General features: G+C 40.1%; 1 protein-coding gene across 6 annotated transcripts in view; it reads right to left on the reverse strand.

Moving 5' to 3' along the window:
* LOC126108126 (zinc finger protein 83-like) overlaps positions 1-13,825 on the reverse strand; it is a 107,300-nt gene that overhangs the window by 34,240 nt on the left and 59,235 nt on the right. The window lies entirely within an intron of this gene.

Consider the following 13,825-nt stretch of genomic DNA (forward strand, 5'->3'; position numbering starts at 1 on the left):
GGTTAAATCTGACTTTGGCACAGAAAGGGGTAAATTATGCTGCCACAAAAGTCTTTGGTCACCTACCAAACAGCATCAAAAGCCTGACAGATAGCCAACTAACATTTAAAAATAAATTAAAAGAATTTCTAGATGACAACACCTTCTACTCATTGGCTGAATTTTTAGATATGAAGTAAGGGGGGGAACAAACTTAAACATTAGTGTCATGCAATATTTTGTGTAATGTAATATCTTGTACAGACATCTTTTATTAACCTGACACGTTCCACATCAATACGAAGTGTCGTATTCATGATCTATGGAACAAGTATTAAACTAATCTAATCTAATCTGATCTGATCTGATCCACAACAAAAGTGTTTCTAAAGGTTCCTGCACGCATCAAGACCTACTAAGAAAAATTGCCACACTTGCCTTTATCTCTCAAACCAGTAGTAACTTGTTGGGGTACGTGGGTTGAAGCTGTGTTGTTTTACAATGAACATTTCGAGGCCATTAGAGGGGTAGTAAACAACTTCAATCTAGTAGGCACTGCTCATGCAAGGTTGTTTACATCTTTGGGCAGGTTTAGTGACATCTCTGAACAGTTGAAGGGACTGTGTCTGTAATGCAATATCTTCACGAGTTCTGGGAAGCAGGGTGCTGCAAAACTTTTTTGATGTCTGTATTATGAAATAAGTGAGGTATGGTTCTGGGCTCTCCAACTGTAGGTATAGCTAACTTCTTTATGGTAGGTTCTGATGAACCAGCTTAACATTCTGCCCCTATCCACACAACTTGGTTTTCTAGGTACGTGGACAACAAAGTTTTAATCATGGGATGTATAAACTCCATACATCTGAACATCAAATTTACTATGGAATTAGAGACAGGAGACAATCCGCCTTTTTGGACATGTTTGTTGAAAGTACATTGAATGGACAACTGAGCCATACTGTGTACAGAAATCTGACACACACAAATTGTTATGTACATGAGTCGAGTTCCTACCATCCGCTTCAAAAGCATTCTGTCCAGAACACTTCATTATACAGAGAACACAATTTCAGACTACTGTAAGGCTATAATTGGAGTGGCAAGGGAATAAATACATACGAGCCAAACTAGTACCAAGTCAAATAATATACCAATCATCTGAATGCATTAATTCTTCACATGCAGCAGTTGGTTCAGAACACAATTTATTACAATGGAAATTGCTCTTCTGCACATCATTAACACAAACACTTAGGCTCTGGCTATTCATATACCTCCAAATTATTTCACTACATCTTGCCACTCCAGGGAACAACCACCTTTCGGTGCACTAGCTTCTATTCAACTCCATTACTCAAAGTTTACACTAGCGCAAAGATATAACAGCAAGGCAAAACTCCTGAATGGTTGGTGCTCTACACCTTCTAGATATTTGATTATGAAAATCTTCTAAACACCATGAGCTGCACTTAAAATGATTATTAGCCAAACCGGTTTCCAGGTGTACAACCCATCATCAGTGGCAACTGATACAGAGGAACAAACAACTATGTACATCAATTTTTCCAACATGGCAATGTATATATAACAGCAGATACATAAGTCTGCTTACATTACAGATCTTTGTATCAATGACATGCACATAAGTTATAAATTCTTTGTGGTGTTCACTTTGATGTGCATCAAGAAAGCAAATAACTATGTGGATACCTAGAACCCAATTACAACCATGTCCATGTTAATATGATACGATATGAATTCAGTCCTAGCTCAGAGTATAAAGGTTGCTGTGTACGTTACTGCTGTCGTATCATAGGAAGCGACAATTTGTCGTCACATCTGACATAACCGTCACATAGTGTAAACATGGAACTGACAGGTCAGAGAGTCTATACTATGCCTTTTGTTATTTCTAAGGTCATATTTATATACATCTGTGACTTGTATTCATATATGTAAAACACCATGTCTGCAGGAGTAGAATATACAGAAGGTATAATATGGAAAAATAATCCAACATATCATACCAAATTAGACAATTTTACATGTACGATATGGAGAGATCCCAAACCAAAATTATTCACTTCAAACGTAGTTGAAATTTTGTATATATATCTTTTCCATATCTCTGTTCATTAAGTGTGATATATAAACCCGTATCAAAATACACCTGGACAACATGGCTCTGTTATGGAAGATGACCACAGTATTCTAAGTGGAAATACACTATGTGATCAAAAGTATCTGGATACCACCAAAAACATACATTTTTCATATCAGGTGCATTGTGCTGCCACCTACTGCCAGGTACTCCTTATCGGCAACCTCAGTAGTCATTAGAGATCATGAGAGAGCAGAATGGGGCACTACGTGGAACTCACATACTACGAATGTGGTCATGTGATTGGGTGTCACTTGTGTCATATGTCTGTACGCGAGATTTCCACCCTCCTAAAAATCCCTAGGTCAACTGTTTCCGATGTGATAGTGAAGTGGAAATGTGAAGAAACACATACAGCACAAGCATACAGGCTGACCTCGTCTGTTGACTGACAGAGACCGCCGACAGTTGAGGAGGGTCATAATGTATAATAGGCAGACATCTATTCAGACCATCACACAGGAATTCCATACTGCATCAGGATCCACTGCAAGTACTATGACAGGCAGGAGGTGAGAAAACGGATTTCATGGTTGAGTGGTTGCTCATAAGCCACACATCATGCCGGTAAATGCCAAACAACACCTCACTTAGTATAAGGAGCATAAACACTGGACGATTGAACAGTGGAAAAACATTGTGTGGAAAACGACGAATCACGGTACACAATGTGGCGATCCATGGCAGAGTGTGGGTATGGCGAATGCCCAGTGAATATCATCTGCCAGCATGTGTAGTGCCAATAGTAAAATTCAGAGGCAGTAGTGTTATAGTGTAATCATGTTTATCACGGAGGGGGCTTGCACCCCCTGTTATTTTGCATGGCACTATAACAGCACAGGCCTACATTGATGTTTTGAGCACCTTCTTGCTTCCCACTGTTGAAGTGCAATTTGGGGATGGCAACTGCATCCTTCAACACAATCGAGCACCTGTTCACAATGCACTTCCTGTGGCGGAGTGGTTACATGACAATAACATCCCTGTAATGGATTGGCCTGCACAGAGCCCTGACCTGAATCCTATAGAACACCTTTGGAATGTTTTGGAACGCCAACTTCATGCCAGGCCTCACCAACTGACATTGATACCTCTCCTCAGTGCGGAATTCCGTGAAGAATGGGCTGCCATTCCCCAAGAAAGCTTCCAGCACCTGATGGAACTTTTGCCTGTGAGAGTGGAAGCTGTCATCAAGGCTAAGATTGGGCCAATACCATAGTGAATTCCAGCATTACTGATGGAGGGTGCCATGAATTTGTAAGTCATTTTCGGCCAGGTGTCCGGATACTTTTTATCAGATAGTGTATCTACTATCAAAGCTTGCATGAAGGAGAATTTGCGAAGCTGCTACAAAGATCTTAGCATCCACAGGGTTATTTTTTCCAACATATACAAACTCTAGGAACTGATCTATGACAGGATATGGAATAAAGTGGTCTAATGAACTTATCTGCAGAAATGAATGGTTTCCATGCTAGAGACCATTTATTCAATCACACTTTGTTACAGAGATTGTGGTCTAATATGCGCTGTACCATGCAGCCTGTCATCTGCTAGATAGTAGGCAGAACCCCCATGGTATGGTGACAGTGAATCATCAGCATCGGTGTAGCTGGAATGTATGGGCCGGGATAACTGGCAGCCATATTTTGGGACCAGTCTTCCTTCCACGTCACCTAACAGGCCACAACTATCGGCGTTTTTTGCGGGTGATTTTGCCTCCTCTGCTGGAAGAAGTGTCGCTGCTGCATGACGTTGTTCCAGCCCACTTCACTGTTAACATTCAGATTCATGTCAATGGTGTCTTCCCCAATCGACAGATCAGACAATGGGGGTCCAGTTGCATAGCCTGCTCATTCACCAGATCACAACCCTTGCAATTTCTGGTTATGGGGCCATCTCAAATGTATCGCATATGCAGGGCCCATTCCAGATGTGGAGACACTGGAGCAGCATATTCACGCTGCCTTTGACACTGTCTGGGTGCAGCCTGGCTGATGCAAACGTGAGACAGAACATGCTACAGCACATTCACATGTGTTGAAGCACATGGAAGCCATTTTCAACATACACTGTAACAGTGGTTGCATGGTGCAGCGTGTATTAGACTGCAGTCTCTGTAACAATGTATGATCGAATAAATGGTCTCTAGTATGGAAACAATGCATTTCCAGATATACGCTCATTAGGCCTTTTTTGTTCTGTATCCTCTCATCGATCAATCCCTAGAATTTATACATGGTAGGAAAAAAAAAATCACCTGGCATTTTTATTGAGACAGGCAAGCAGATCTGAAATCTCTATTAACCCCTGCATTGAGATCAAGTATTGTAGCAAAATGTCATGAATCCCTTGACAGACTAGGGGAAAGCAATGGGACACATCTGTTGTGGGTCCCTGGTCACTCAGGAATTAACAGCAATGAACAGCTGACAGACTGGTCAGCACAGATGTAATGATGCCATTTATTGGACTGGCACCTGTCCTAATTATCACTAGGGTGAAGGTAATTCAAAACTATGTAGCTAGATCATGCGGCAGCATGCACAATACAGGAATATGATAAAAAAAATCAAAAACATGGCAAGGTAATGATTGCAAAGTCCTGTAATCCTAGCTTGAAGAAGAAACAGATTAAACTCATGGTAGAGCTCATGACTCACTCAGGGAACTTCTTAAGAAACGCCTACACATGATGACTATAGAGGAAGAAGCCCCTAAGTGTTTGCTATGTGGTGAGGAGGATGAAACCCCACCACATCTCATCTTCCAAAACAAAGCTCTGTAGGGCAATAGACAGAATATTTGGGTTGGTAGAGCATGAAGAAATAGTGTCTCACAAGGAACTAGGAAAGGGTCTCCTACTACTTAATGGTACCAGTTGATTTTACTAAAATCACAGGGAGCCAAAATGTGCAATAAACACAGTTTTGGTGCAGGCAACACTGAGCTAAGACCACTGCTGTTTCTGTCTCCCTGCATTAATAAAATAAAACCGAGATGTGTGTACCTCACATCCCCCTGCCAGCTTCTTTTTCAAATTTGGAAAAATAACACCAAAATCAAGAACATGCAAAAAAACTTGCATGCAATGAAATTAGTCTCAAATAACTAGTAACTTAAACTAACTTTGCAGATGCTCTGTTTAACAACACCACACACAGCTCATTAATTGCTTCGTATTAAGATATCATCTTACACAAATTTAGATGTACATTTACTAACCAAAACTCATCATACTCAAGTGACTAAGGGTCCTCTGATTTCTACACACACACAAAATAGACAAAAACAATGAAATATTAACCACGAAACCATCCACAACTGGACATCAATCACTTAATGACTGAACTGCATAACAGCCATATTATCAGTCACCTCAGTCTTTAGTTTCAATCAGTTCACAAAAAATAGTAGGAACATTCACAGGCAAGCACAATATACGGAAGGCTCCCTTGTTGCAGACTTGCAGTCACTCACACTGAAAAACTTCTAGCATGCTGGAGTAGCTGTGGGTCAACAACTTCTGTTAATTAGTAGGAAAAAAACCTGTTCAAAGTTGCAAATTTTATGTTTTTATCCACTCGAGTTTTGGGCTGACAGTAATTTTCAGCTCATTGTAAAATACTCAAAAATGATATTTCTAAAGATGCGAAAACAATGTCAATGTGCAACAAACAGTTACAGTGCATATAGATAATTCTGCACATTTTTGACATGGTTTTCACGTCTCTTGAAATACCATTTTTGACTACGTTATGATGATTTGAGAATGTGTCTCAGCCTGAAACTAGTCATCAAGTTAATAAAAAAAAAGCAAAATTTGCAATTTCGGACTGGGTTTTTGTTATATTGGTTATTTTTATTGTCATGAGTGAAAGTGGCTTCATCAGCAGACAGTATCAGTGGGATTACTTGGTGATTTGCAGTTAGATAATGACAAAATTCCACCAGTATTCCTTCATCCCTTCTCGGGGGTGTTGAATCTGCTGTGAAAGATAATGACTGAAGCTTTGCATAAGTAATGTCAGCCATATTCATACATATGGAAGATAGAAATGTATACAAATTCTGTGTGTGCTCGTTGAAGAACGGGGTAATCCTATGGAACCCATCTGGGTCACTTTGGGTGGCCTGTTATTTATACTAATTACATGACCTGTTGATAGATATGTAGATATCTTGTGCTACATATCTCCACAAACCTACCAACAAACAGTTGGATACCAGAATCAGAGATACACTTCACTCCGAAGACAGAAAAAAAAGCTATTAAGCATGTGGTCATAATGTTCTGGCTCATAAGTGTAGCAGCAAAATTTGCGTCACCTGAAGAGGACGTCCGCATTGGTCATTGAAGTATTGCATACCAAATGGAAACAACAATTTGGCAGAACACACTGAAGTACACCATTGTGAGTGTTGTTGTTGTTGTTGTTGTTGTTGTTGTTGATGATGATGATGATGATGATGATGATGATGATGATGATGATGGGGGTGGTTGGTTTGTGAAGCATTCAACTGCACAATCACCAGTGCCCCGTACGAAGTACCAATTTTTACATAGTCCAATTTTCTTACACAGTCCACTCTAGCCATGGTCACGAATGATGATGATGAAAACACAAACACCCAGTCCCCGGGCAGAGAAAATCTCCCAACTCGGCCGGGAATCAAACCTGGGACCCTATGATCTAGAGGCAGCAACGTTAGCCACTAGACCATGAGCTGTGGACGTGAGTGTTATTGTTACAAGGGTGTTCAAAAAGTTTTGCACACTTGTCTCAAAGTTTTTTATGTTTTGCAGAAGGAGAACGAAATATTTTGGAATATTTAGCTATAAGTTGGTATATAAAAGTATTTTCTTTTATTTACAGGTGAAGTAAATGTCAGGTTGCGACAACGGTCGGTGATGGAGTTCCTCTTCAAGACTGGCGATGACTCTGCCACATTGATTCACAAGAAGCTGCTTCCTGTTTATGGGGAGGACACAGTGGATCGCAGCAGTATCCAGTGATGGTTGCAGAGGTTTAGAGAAGGTGATTTCTCTCTACTGGACAATCCACGATGCGGTAGACCATCGACGGCAGTGAGTGATGTGAATAAGGAGACCACTGATCAAATCATCCAAAATGACAGATGTTTGATGGCACAGCATGCCATCAAGACCCACAGACCACAGTTTCAGGGTCAGCTCATCAGACTACACCAGGGCAATGCCAGACCCCATACACCCCTTATGACGCAGGAGAAAATCAGGAAAATTGGTTGGAAAATTGTTCCTCATCCTCCCTACAGTCCGGACTTGGCTCCGTCTGATGTTTACCTCTTTGGTCATCTGAAGGCCCATCTGCACGGTAAAATATGTGATAGTGAGAAAGACCTTATTTCCTGTATCAAGCGATGGTGTAAAAGTCAATTCCCAGAATTTTACCAAACTGCATTTCAATCATGGAAAGAATGTTGGGCCAGATGTGTCGCAGCTGATGGAGGCTACACTGAGTAGGCTCAATGTATAGCTAAATGTTCCACATATGTTCACAAAAAAATTTCATTCTCCTCCTACCAAAAAAAAAAAAGGAGATGAGTGTGCAAAACTTTTTGAACGCCATTTCTATTTACAAACTTCCAGCATGCTGGAGTAGCTGTGGGTCAGCAACGTCTTTTAATCAGTACAACAAAAAACCAGTCCAAAGTTGCAAGTTTCACTTTTTTTTATTCACTTGATTAGTTTTGGGTCACAACCCATTTTCAAACTCAACTACGTTACGATGATTTGAAAATGGGTCTCAGCCCAAAACTAGTCATCGAGTGAATAAAAAAGGTGACATTTGTAACTGTGGACTGGTTTTTTGCTGTACTGACTTATATTAGAGGCATTGTTGGAATGCTGCTCACTGTCTGTCATGGTATGGCGGAAACAACCTGTGCACCATCTGCATGTTGGCACATTTACAAGGGTCACTCCAAAAGAAATGCACACTATTTTTGTAAAAATACACTTTTCATTCTGCATGTGTGAAAGTTTTACAGTGTGTAGATACATCCTTCCCGCTTGTTTTCAAACTAAGTTCAACCTGTTCCCGTGAGTGGCGCCGTCACAGCATGTCTTCAAGATGGTTGCTACGCTTGACGTTCGTCAGAAGCAACGTGCTGTCATAGAATTCTTGTGCTGTGAAAACGAGACAGTGGGAAACATCCACAAGAGGTTGAAAAAGGCGTATGGAGATGCTGCTGTTGATCGCAGTACAGTTACTCGGTGGGCAAACAGGTTACGTGATGAAAGCGGGCACGGCAATATTGAGGATTGTCCTTGCAGCGGAAGGCCTTGTACTGCACACACTCCCGACAATGTGCAGAGAGTTAACAAATTGCTGACTGCTGACAGACACATCACAGTGAACGAACTGTCACACTACGATGGGATAGGGGAAGGAAGTGTTTGCAGAATACTGAAAGTGTTGGCGTTAAAAAAGGTTTGTGCCAGGTGCGTTCCCAGGATGTTGACAATGGCTCACAAAGAAACAAGAAAAATAGTATGCAGCGAACTTTTGGAACAGTACGAGAATGGTGGAGATGAATTTCTTGGAAGAATTGTGACAGGTGACGAAACATCGCTCCATCATTTTTCACCAGAGATGAAGAGGCAATCAATGGAGTGGCATAATGAAAATTCATCCAAGAAAAAAAAAAAAAAAAAGCAAAACCACACCTTCTGATGGAAAAGTTATGGCTACAGTGTTTTTCGATTCCGAAGGACTCTTGCTTGTGGACATCATGCCGAGTGGAAACACCATAAATTCTGATGCATATGTGATGACACTGAAGAAACTTCAAGCTTGACTGAGTCGTGTTCGACCACATCGGCAAAAGCAGGATGTTTTGCTGTTGCACAACAATGCATGGCCACATGTCAGTCAAAAAACTATGGAAGCAATCACAAAACTCAGATGGACAACACTGAAACACCCACCTTACAGTCCAGACCTGGCTCCATGTGACTATCATCTCTTTGGGAAACTGAAAGACTCTCTTCATGGAACACGGTTTGAAGATGATGACTCCATTGTGCACGGTGTCAAACAGTGGCTCCAACAGGTTGGTCCAGAATTTTACCATGTAAGTATACAGGTGCTGGTTCCAAGATGCCGTAAGGCAGCTGAGAGGGATGGAAATTATGTGCAGGAATGAAAATATTTTTCCTAAAGGATGTATCTACACACTGTAAAACTTTCAAACATGTAGAATAAAAGATGGATTTAAAAAAAATAGTGTGCATCTCTTTTGGAGTGACCCTCATAGTTTGGTCCGGTCAACAAATAATAGCAGTTAGTGGGACACAAGCCCTGGAGGTCGACGCTCCCTCCCCACACTGGCTGTTAGCAGCAGCTGCAACATCACAATGATTGGGGCAAAATAAGAGAGCATTTGCTTACTTACAAAGAAAATAGTAGAAGCCGACCTTGGGGAAGATCAGTTTGGATTCCATAGAAATATTGGTTCATGTGAGGCAAGCTTATCCTAGAAGCTAGATTAAGGAAAGGCAAACCTACGTTTCTAACATTTGTAGACTTAGAAAAAACTTTTGACAATGTTGACTGGAATACTCTCTTTCAAATTTTGAAGGTGGCAGGGGTAAAACATAGGGAGCGAAAGGCTATTTACAATTTGTAGAGAAACCAAATGGCAGTTATAAGAGTTGAGGGGGATGAAAGGGAAGCAGTGGTTGGGAAGGGAGTGAGACAGGGTTGTAGCCTCTCCTCGATGTTATTCAATCTGTATATTGAGCAAGCAGTGAAGGAAACAAAAGAAAAATTCGGAGTAGGTATTAAAATCCATGGAGAAGAATTAAAAACTTTGAGGTTCGCCGATGACATTGTAATTCTGTCAGAGACAGCAAAGGACTTGGAAGAGCAGTTGAACAGAATGGGCAGTGTCTTGAAGGGAGGATATAAGATGAAAATCAACAAAAGCAAAACGAGGATAATGGAATGTAGTTGAATTAAGTCAGGTGATGCTGAGGGAATTAGATTAGGAAATGAGACACTTAAAGCAGTAAAGGAGTTTTGCTATTTGGGGAGCAAAATAACTGATGATGGTCGAAGTATAGAGGATATAAAATGTAGACTGGCAATGGCAAGGAAAGCGTTTCTGAAGAAGAGAAATATGTTAACATCGAGTATAGATTTAAATGTCAGGAAGTTGTTTCTGAAAGTATTTGTATGGAGTGTAGCCATGTATGGAAGTGAAACATGGACGATAAATAGTTTAGATAAAAAGAGAATAGAAGCTTTCGAAATGTGGTGCTACAGAAGAATGCTGAAGATTAGATGGGTAGATCACATAACTAATGAGGTGGTGTTGAATAGGATTTGGGAGAAGAGAAGTTTGTGGCACAACTTGACTAGAAGAAGGGATCGGTTGGTAGGACATGTTCTGAGGCATCAAGGGATCACCAATTTAGTATTGGAGGGCAGCGTGGAGGGTAAAAATCATAAAGGGAGACCAAGAGATGAATACACTAAGCAGATTCAGAAGGATGTAGGTTGCAGTAGGTACTGGGAGATGAAGAAGCTTGCACAGGATAGAGTAGCATGGAGAGCTGCATCAAATCAGTCTCAGGACTGAAGACCACAACAACAACAAAGAAAATAAAACTATAGAGAACACAGAAGCATCTATGAGAACATTTTGCAATGCAGTAGAAGACCAGGGGAAGCAGGCACAAATGGATTACGTGTCACTGCAATTTGAAACAGCATCTAGAAGAAAAAGAAAATCTGAATGAAGACGAGGAAAGTGTCCAGAAAATCACAGAGAGCGATACCAAAACCATAGAAAATTGTGACTCCAGTGATGGTGAGGTTGGCTGCCCAGAGCTGTGCTGGTGTCTGGATTTCCTGTTTCTGTTGACACCTGACACACTGTAAACTTGAAGAAAAACAATCAGCATCTATGTGTCAGCTCAGAGAAAGCATTTTGAACAGTGAGAAACTAATTTATACTTGTAAAGTGTTTTTTGACGTACAACTGTATCCCGGCTGTCTCTGCAGCACTATTAATCTTGCAGTCTGTCTTTCTTCTTCTTTCTACTGTTCATCCTCATGCATTTGATTTCTTCTCTCACTGCACCCGTGTCAAGGTTATGAAATAACTTTAAGTACTCCATCTCACTTGGCTTTCCCATTTCATGTTCACTTCCTTCTTCCTTCCTCACCATACCTTTTCTCTGTTTATTTTCCTGTTATGGAATTGGTTTTGGTATTGCTCTCTGTGATTTTCTGGGCAGTTTCCTCTTCCTCAGTGGGTATTTCTTCCTCTTCTAGGTGCTGCAGTATGACACATAATCCATTTGTTCCTGGTTCCCCTGGCCCTTTCCTAGCACAGTGCAATACATTCTTATAAATGCTTCTGTGTTCTCTATAGTTTTCTTCTCTTTATACCTAAGCATATGTTCTCTTTTGCCCCCTCAATACTTTCGGCATTGTCACTAAAACTGATCTCTACTCTATATTCCATATCCAGCCTGTACCTAGTATGACATCCACACATGAATTTGGTACTAATAAGATCTTCATAGTATACATTTCTTCCTCTACTTTGGTTAGACTATCATCCTCTGCTTGTATATACTGTTTTCTTTTAAACAATGTTGCTGACTTAAATCTGTGCTCATGTGGATTTGTTCACTTTGTATCTGCTGGTGCTTCAGTTTGGTCTTGTTTTTGTAGCTCTCTATGCAGTTCAGAAGTTCCTACTTGACTGTCAGTTTCTAAACCTTCACATTTATCTGTATCTTCTAGTGGCTTGCGTAACATTAGTTCCAAACATTTTTCAGATTCTTCCTAGCATCGGGCCTCTCTTTCCTCTTGATCTTTCTTCTATTTTTTTGTCAATGTCCTGAAGAAGGCATGTCACTGCATTTAACATTACCTCCAGTTGCATTCATAATGGGTATCTTTTAATAGTTTAATTGTAACATTTTGGCCACACACATAAAGAACAGCTCTAACACAATTCAGATTGAATCATCACCCGTTATTCCACATACCAGAAATATGACTGTTTCATTCAACAGTTATACTGCAGCACTTTGTCGCAAAACATTTAGTCATCTTAAACTACTACTGTTGCATGTTGCACCTTCTACAATGTAGACTGCTGTTTATGGTGTTTTTGTAATTTCTTCTGTCGTCCTATTTATGCAATTCACCATTTTAAAATTCCATTCTGATTTGGCCATGTGGTCCACTATGCTGCGCACTCCACTTGATAATACAGTGTTCAAACATTGTGAATCATCTTGAAAAAAAAAAAAAACGATTTATTGAGAATTAGTCAACATGGATTCAGTAAATCTTGTTCTTCTGAAACACAAGTAGCTCTTTATTCTCACAGAGTAATGAATGCTACCAACAAGAGATATCAAATTGTTTCCATATGTTTTGATTTCCAGAAGGCTTTCGAAACATCCTCATGAAAGACTGGCCTCCAAAACTGCTCCTCACGAGGGACTTCTAATTAAATTGTGTGTCTATAGAAAGTTGTCTTGGTTGTGTGACTGGATTTGTGATTTCTTGTCAGAAAGGTCAGAATTTGTAATAATTGATGGAAAGTTATCAAGTAAAACAGAAGTAATATCTGGCATTCCCCAAGGTCCTCTGTTGTTCCTGATCTACATAAAAAATTTTGGAGACAATCTTGAGTAGTTCTCTTAGATTGTTTGCATTGGTGCATTTACCACTATGTAAAGTCATCAGACGATCAAAATGAAGTGTAAAATGATTTAGACAAGATATCTGCATAGAGCAAAAAGTGGCAACTAAGTCTAAATCATAAAAATTGTGAAGTCATCCACATGAGCACTAAAAAGAACTCACTACATTTCTGTTACATGATAAATTACATAAGGGTAAAGGCTGTAAACTCAACTAAATACTTAGGGAATGCAATTACGAATAACTTAAATTGGAACAATCACATAGATCATGCCATGTGGAAAGCAAACCAAAGACTGCAATTTATTGACAGAACACTTAGAAATTTAACAGGTCTACTAAAGAGAGTGCTTACACAACACTTGTCTGCTCTATTCTGGTGTACTACTGTGTGGTGTGGGATCCACATCAGATACAATTGATAGAGGACACTGAAAAAGTTCAGAGAAGGGCTGCTTGTTTTGTACTATTGCAAAGTAGGGGAAAGAGTGCCACAGATATGATACTTCAAATAGGATGGCAGTCATTATAAGACAGGCAGTTTTTGCTGCAGCAGCAACTTTTCATGAAATTTCAATCACCAATTTTCTTCTCAGAGTGTGGAAATACTTTGTGAGTGCCTACCTACATAGGGAGAAATTATCATCAGAATAAAATAAAACAAATCAGAGCTGACACGGAAAGACTGAAGTGTTAATTTTTCCTGCATTTTATTCGAGACTAGAATGGTAGAGAAGTAGCTTAAAGATGGTTCGATGAACCCTCTGACAGGCAGTTAAATGTGAATTGCAGAGTAATCATGTAGATGTAGATGTGCTAGGTGCCACAGAGGCTCTCAAACCACAGATTTGTTTCAAGAGCCATCCATCCCATCACATTTTTTAAGATCTTTAGGTCGAGATTTCTTGTAGAGCTCTTAATCCTTTTGCAGCTTAAGAGGAAATCTCCGCTCCTGGGAAACTTAATG

The sequence above is a fragment of the Schistocerca cancellata genome, chromosome 11, assembly GCF_023864275.1.
Source record: "Schistocerca cancellata isolate TAMUIC-IGC-003103 chromosome 11, iqSchCanc2.1, whole genome shotgun sequence".
Lineage (NCBI taxonomy): Eukaryota > Metazoa > Arthropoda > Insecta > Orthoptera > Acrididae > Schistocerca > Schistocerca cancellata.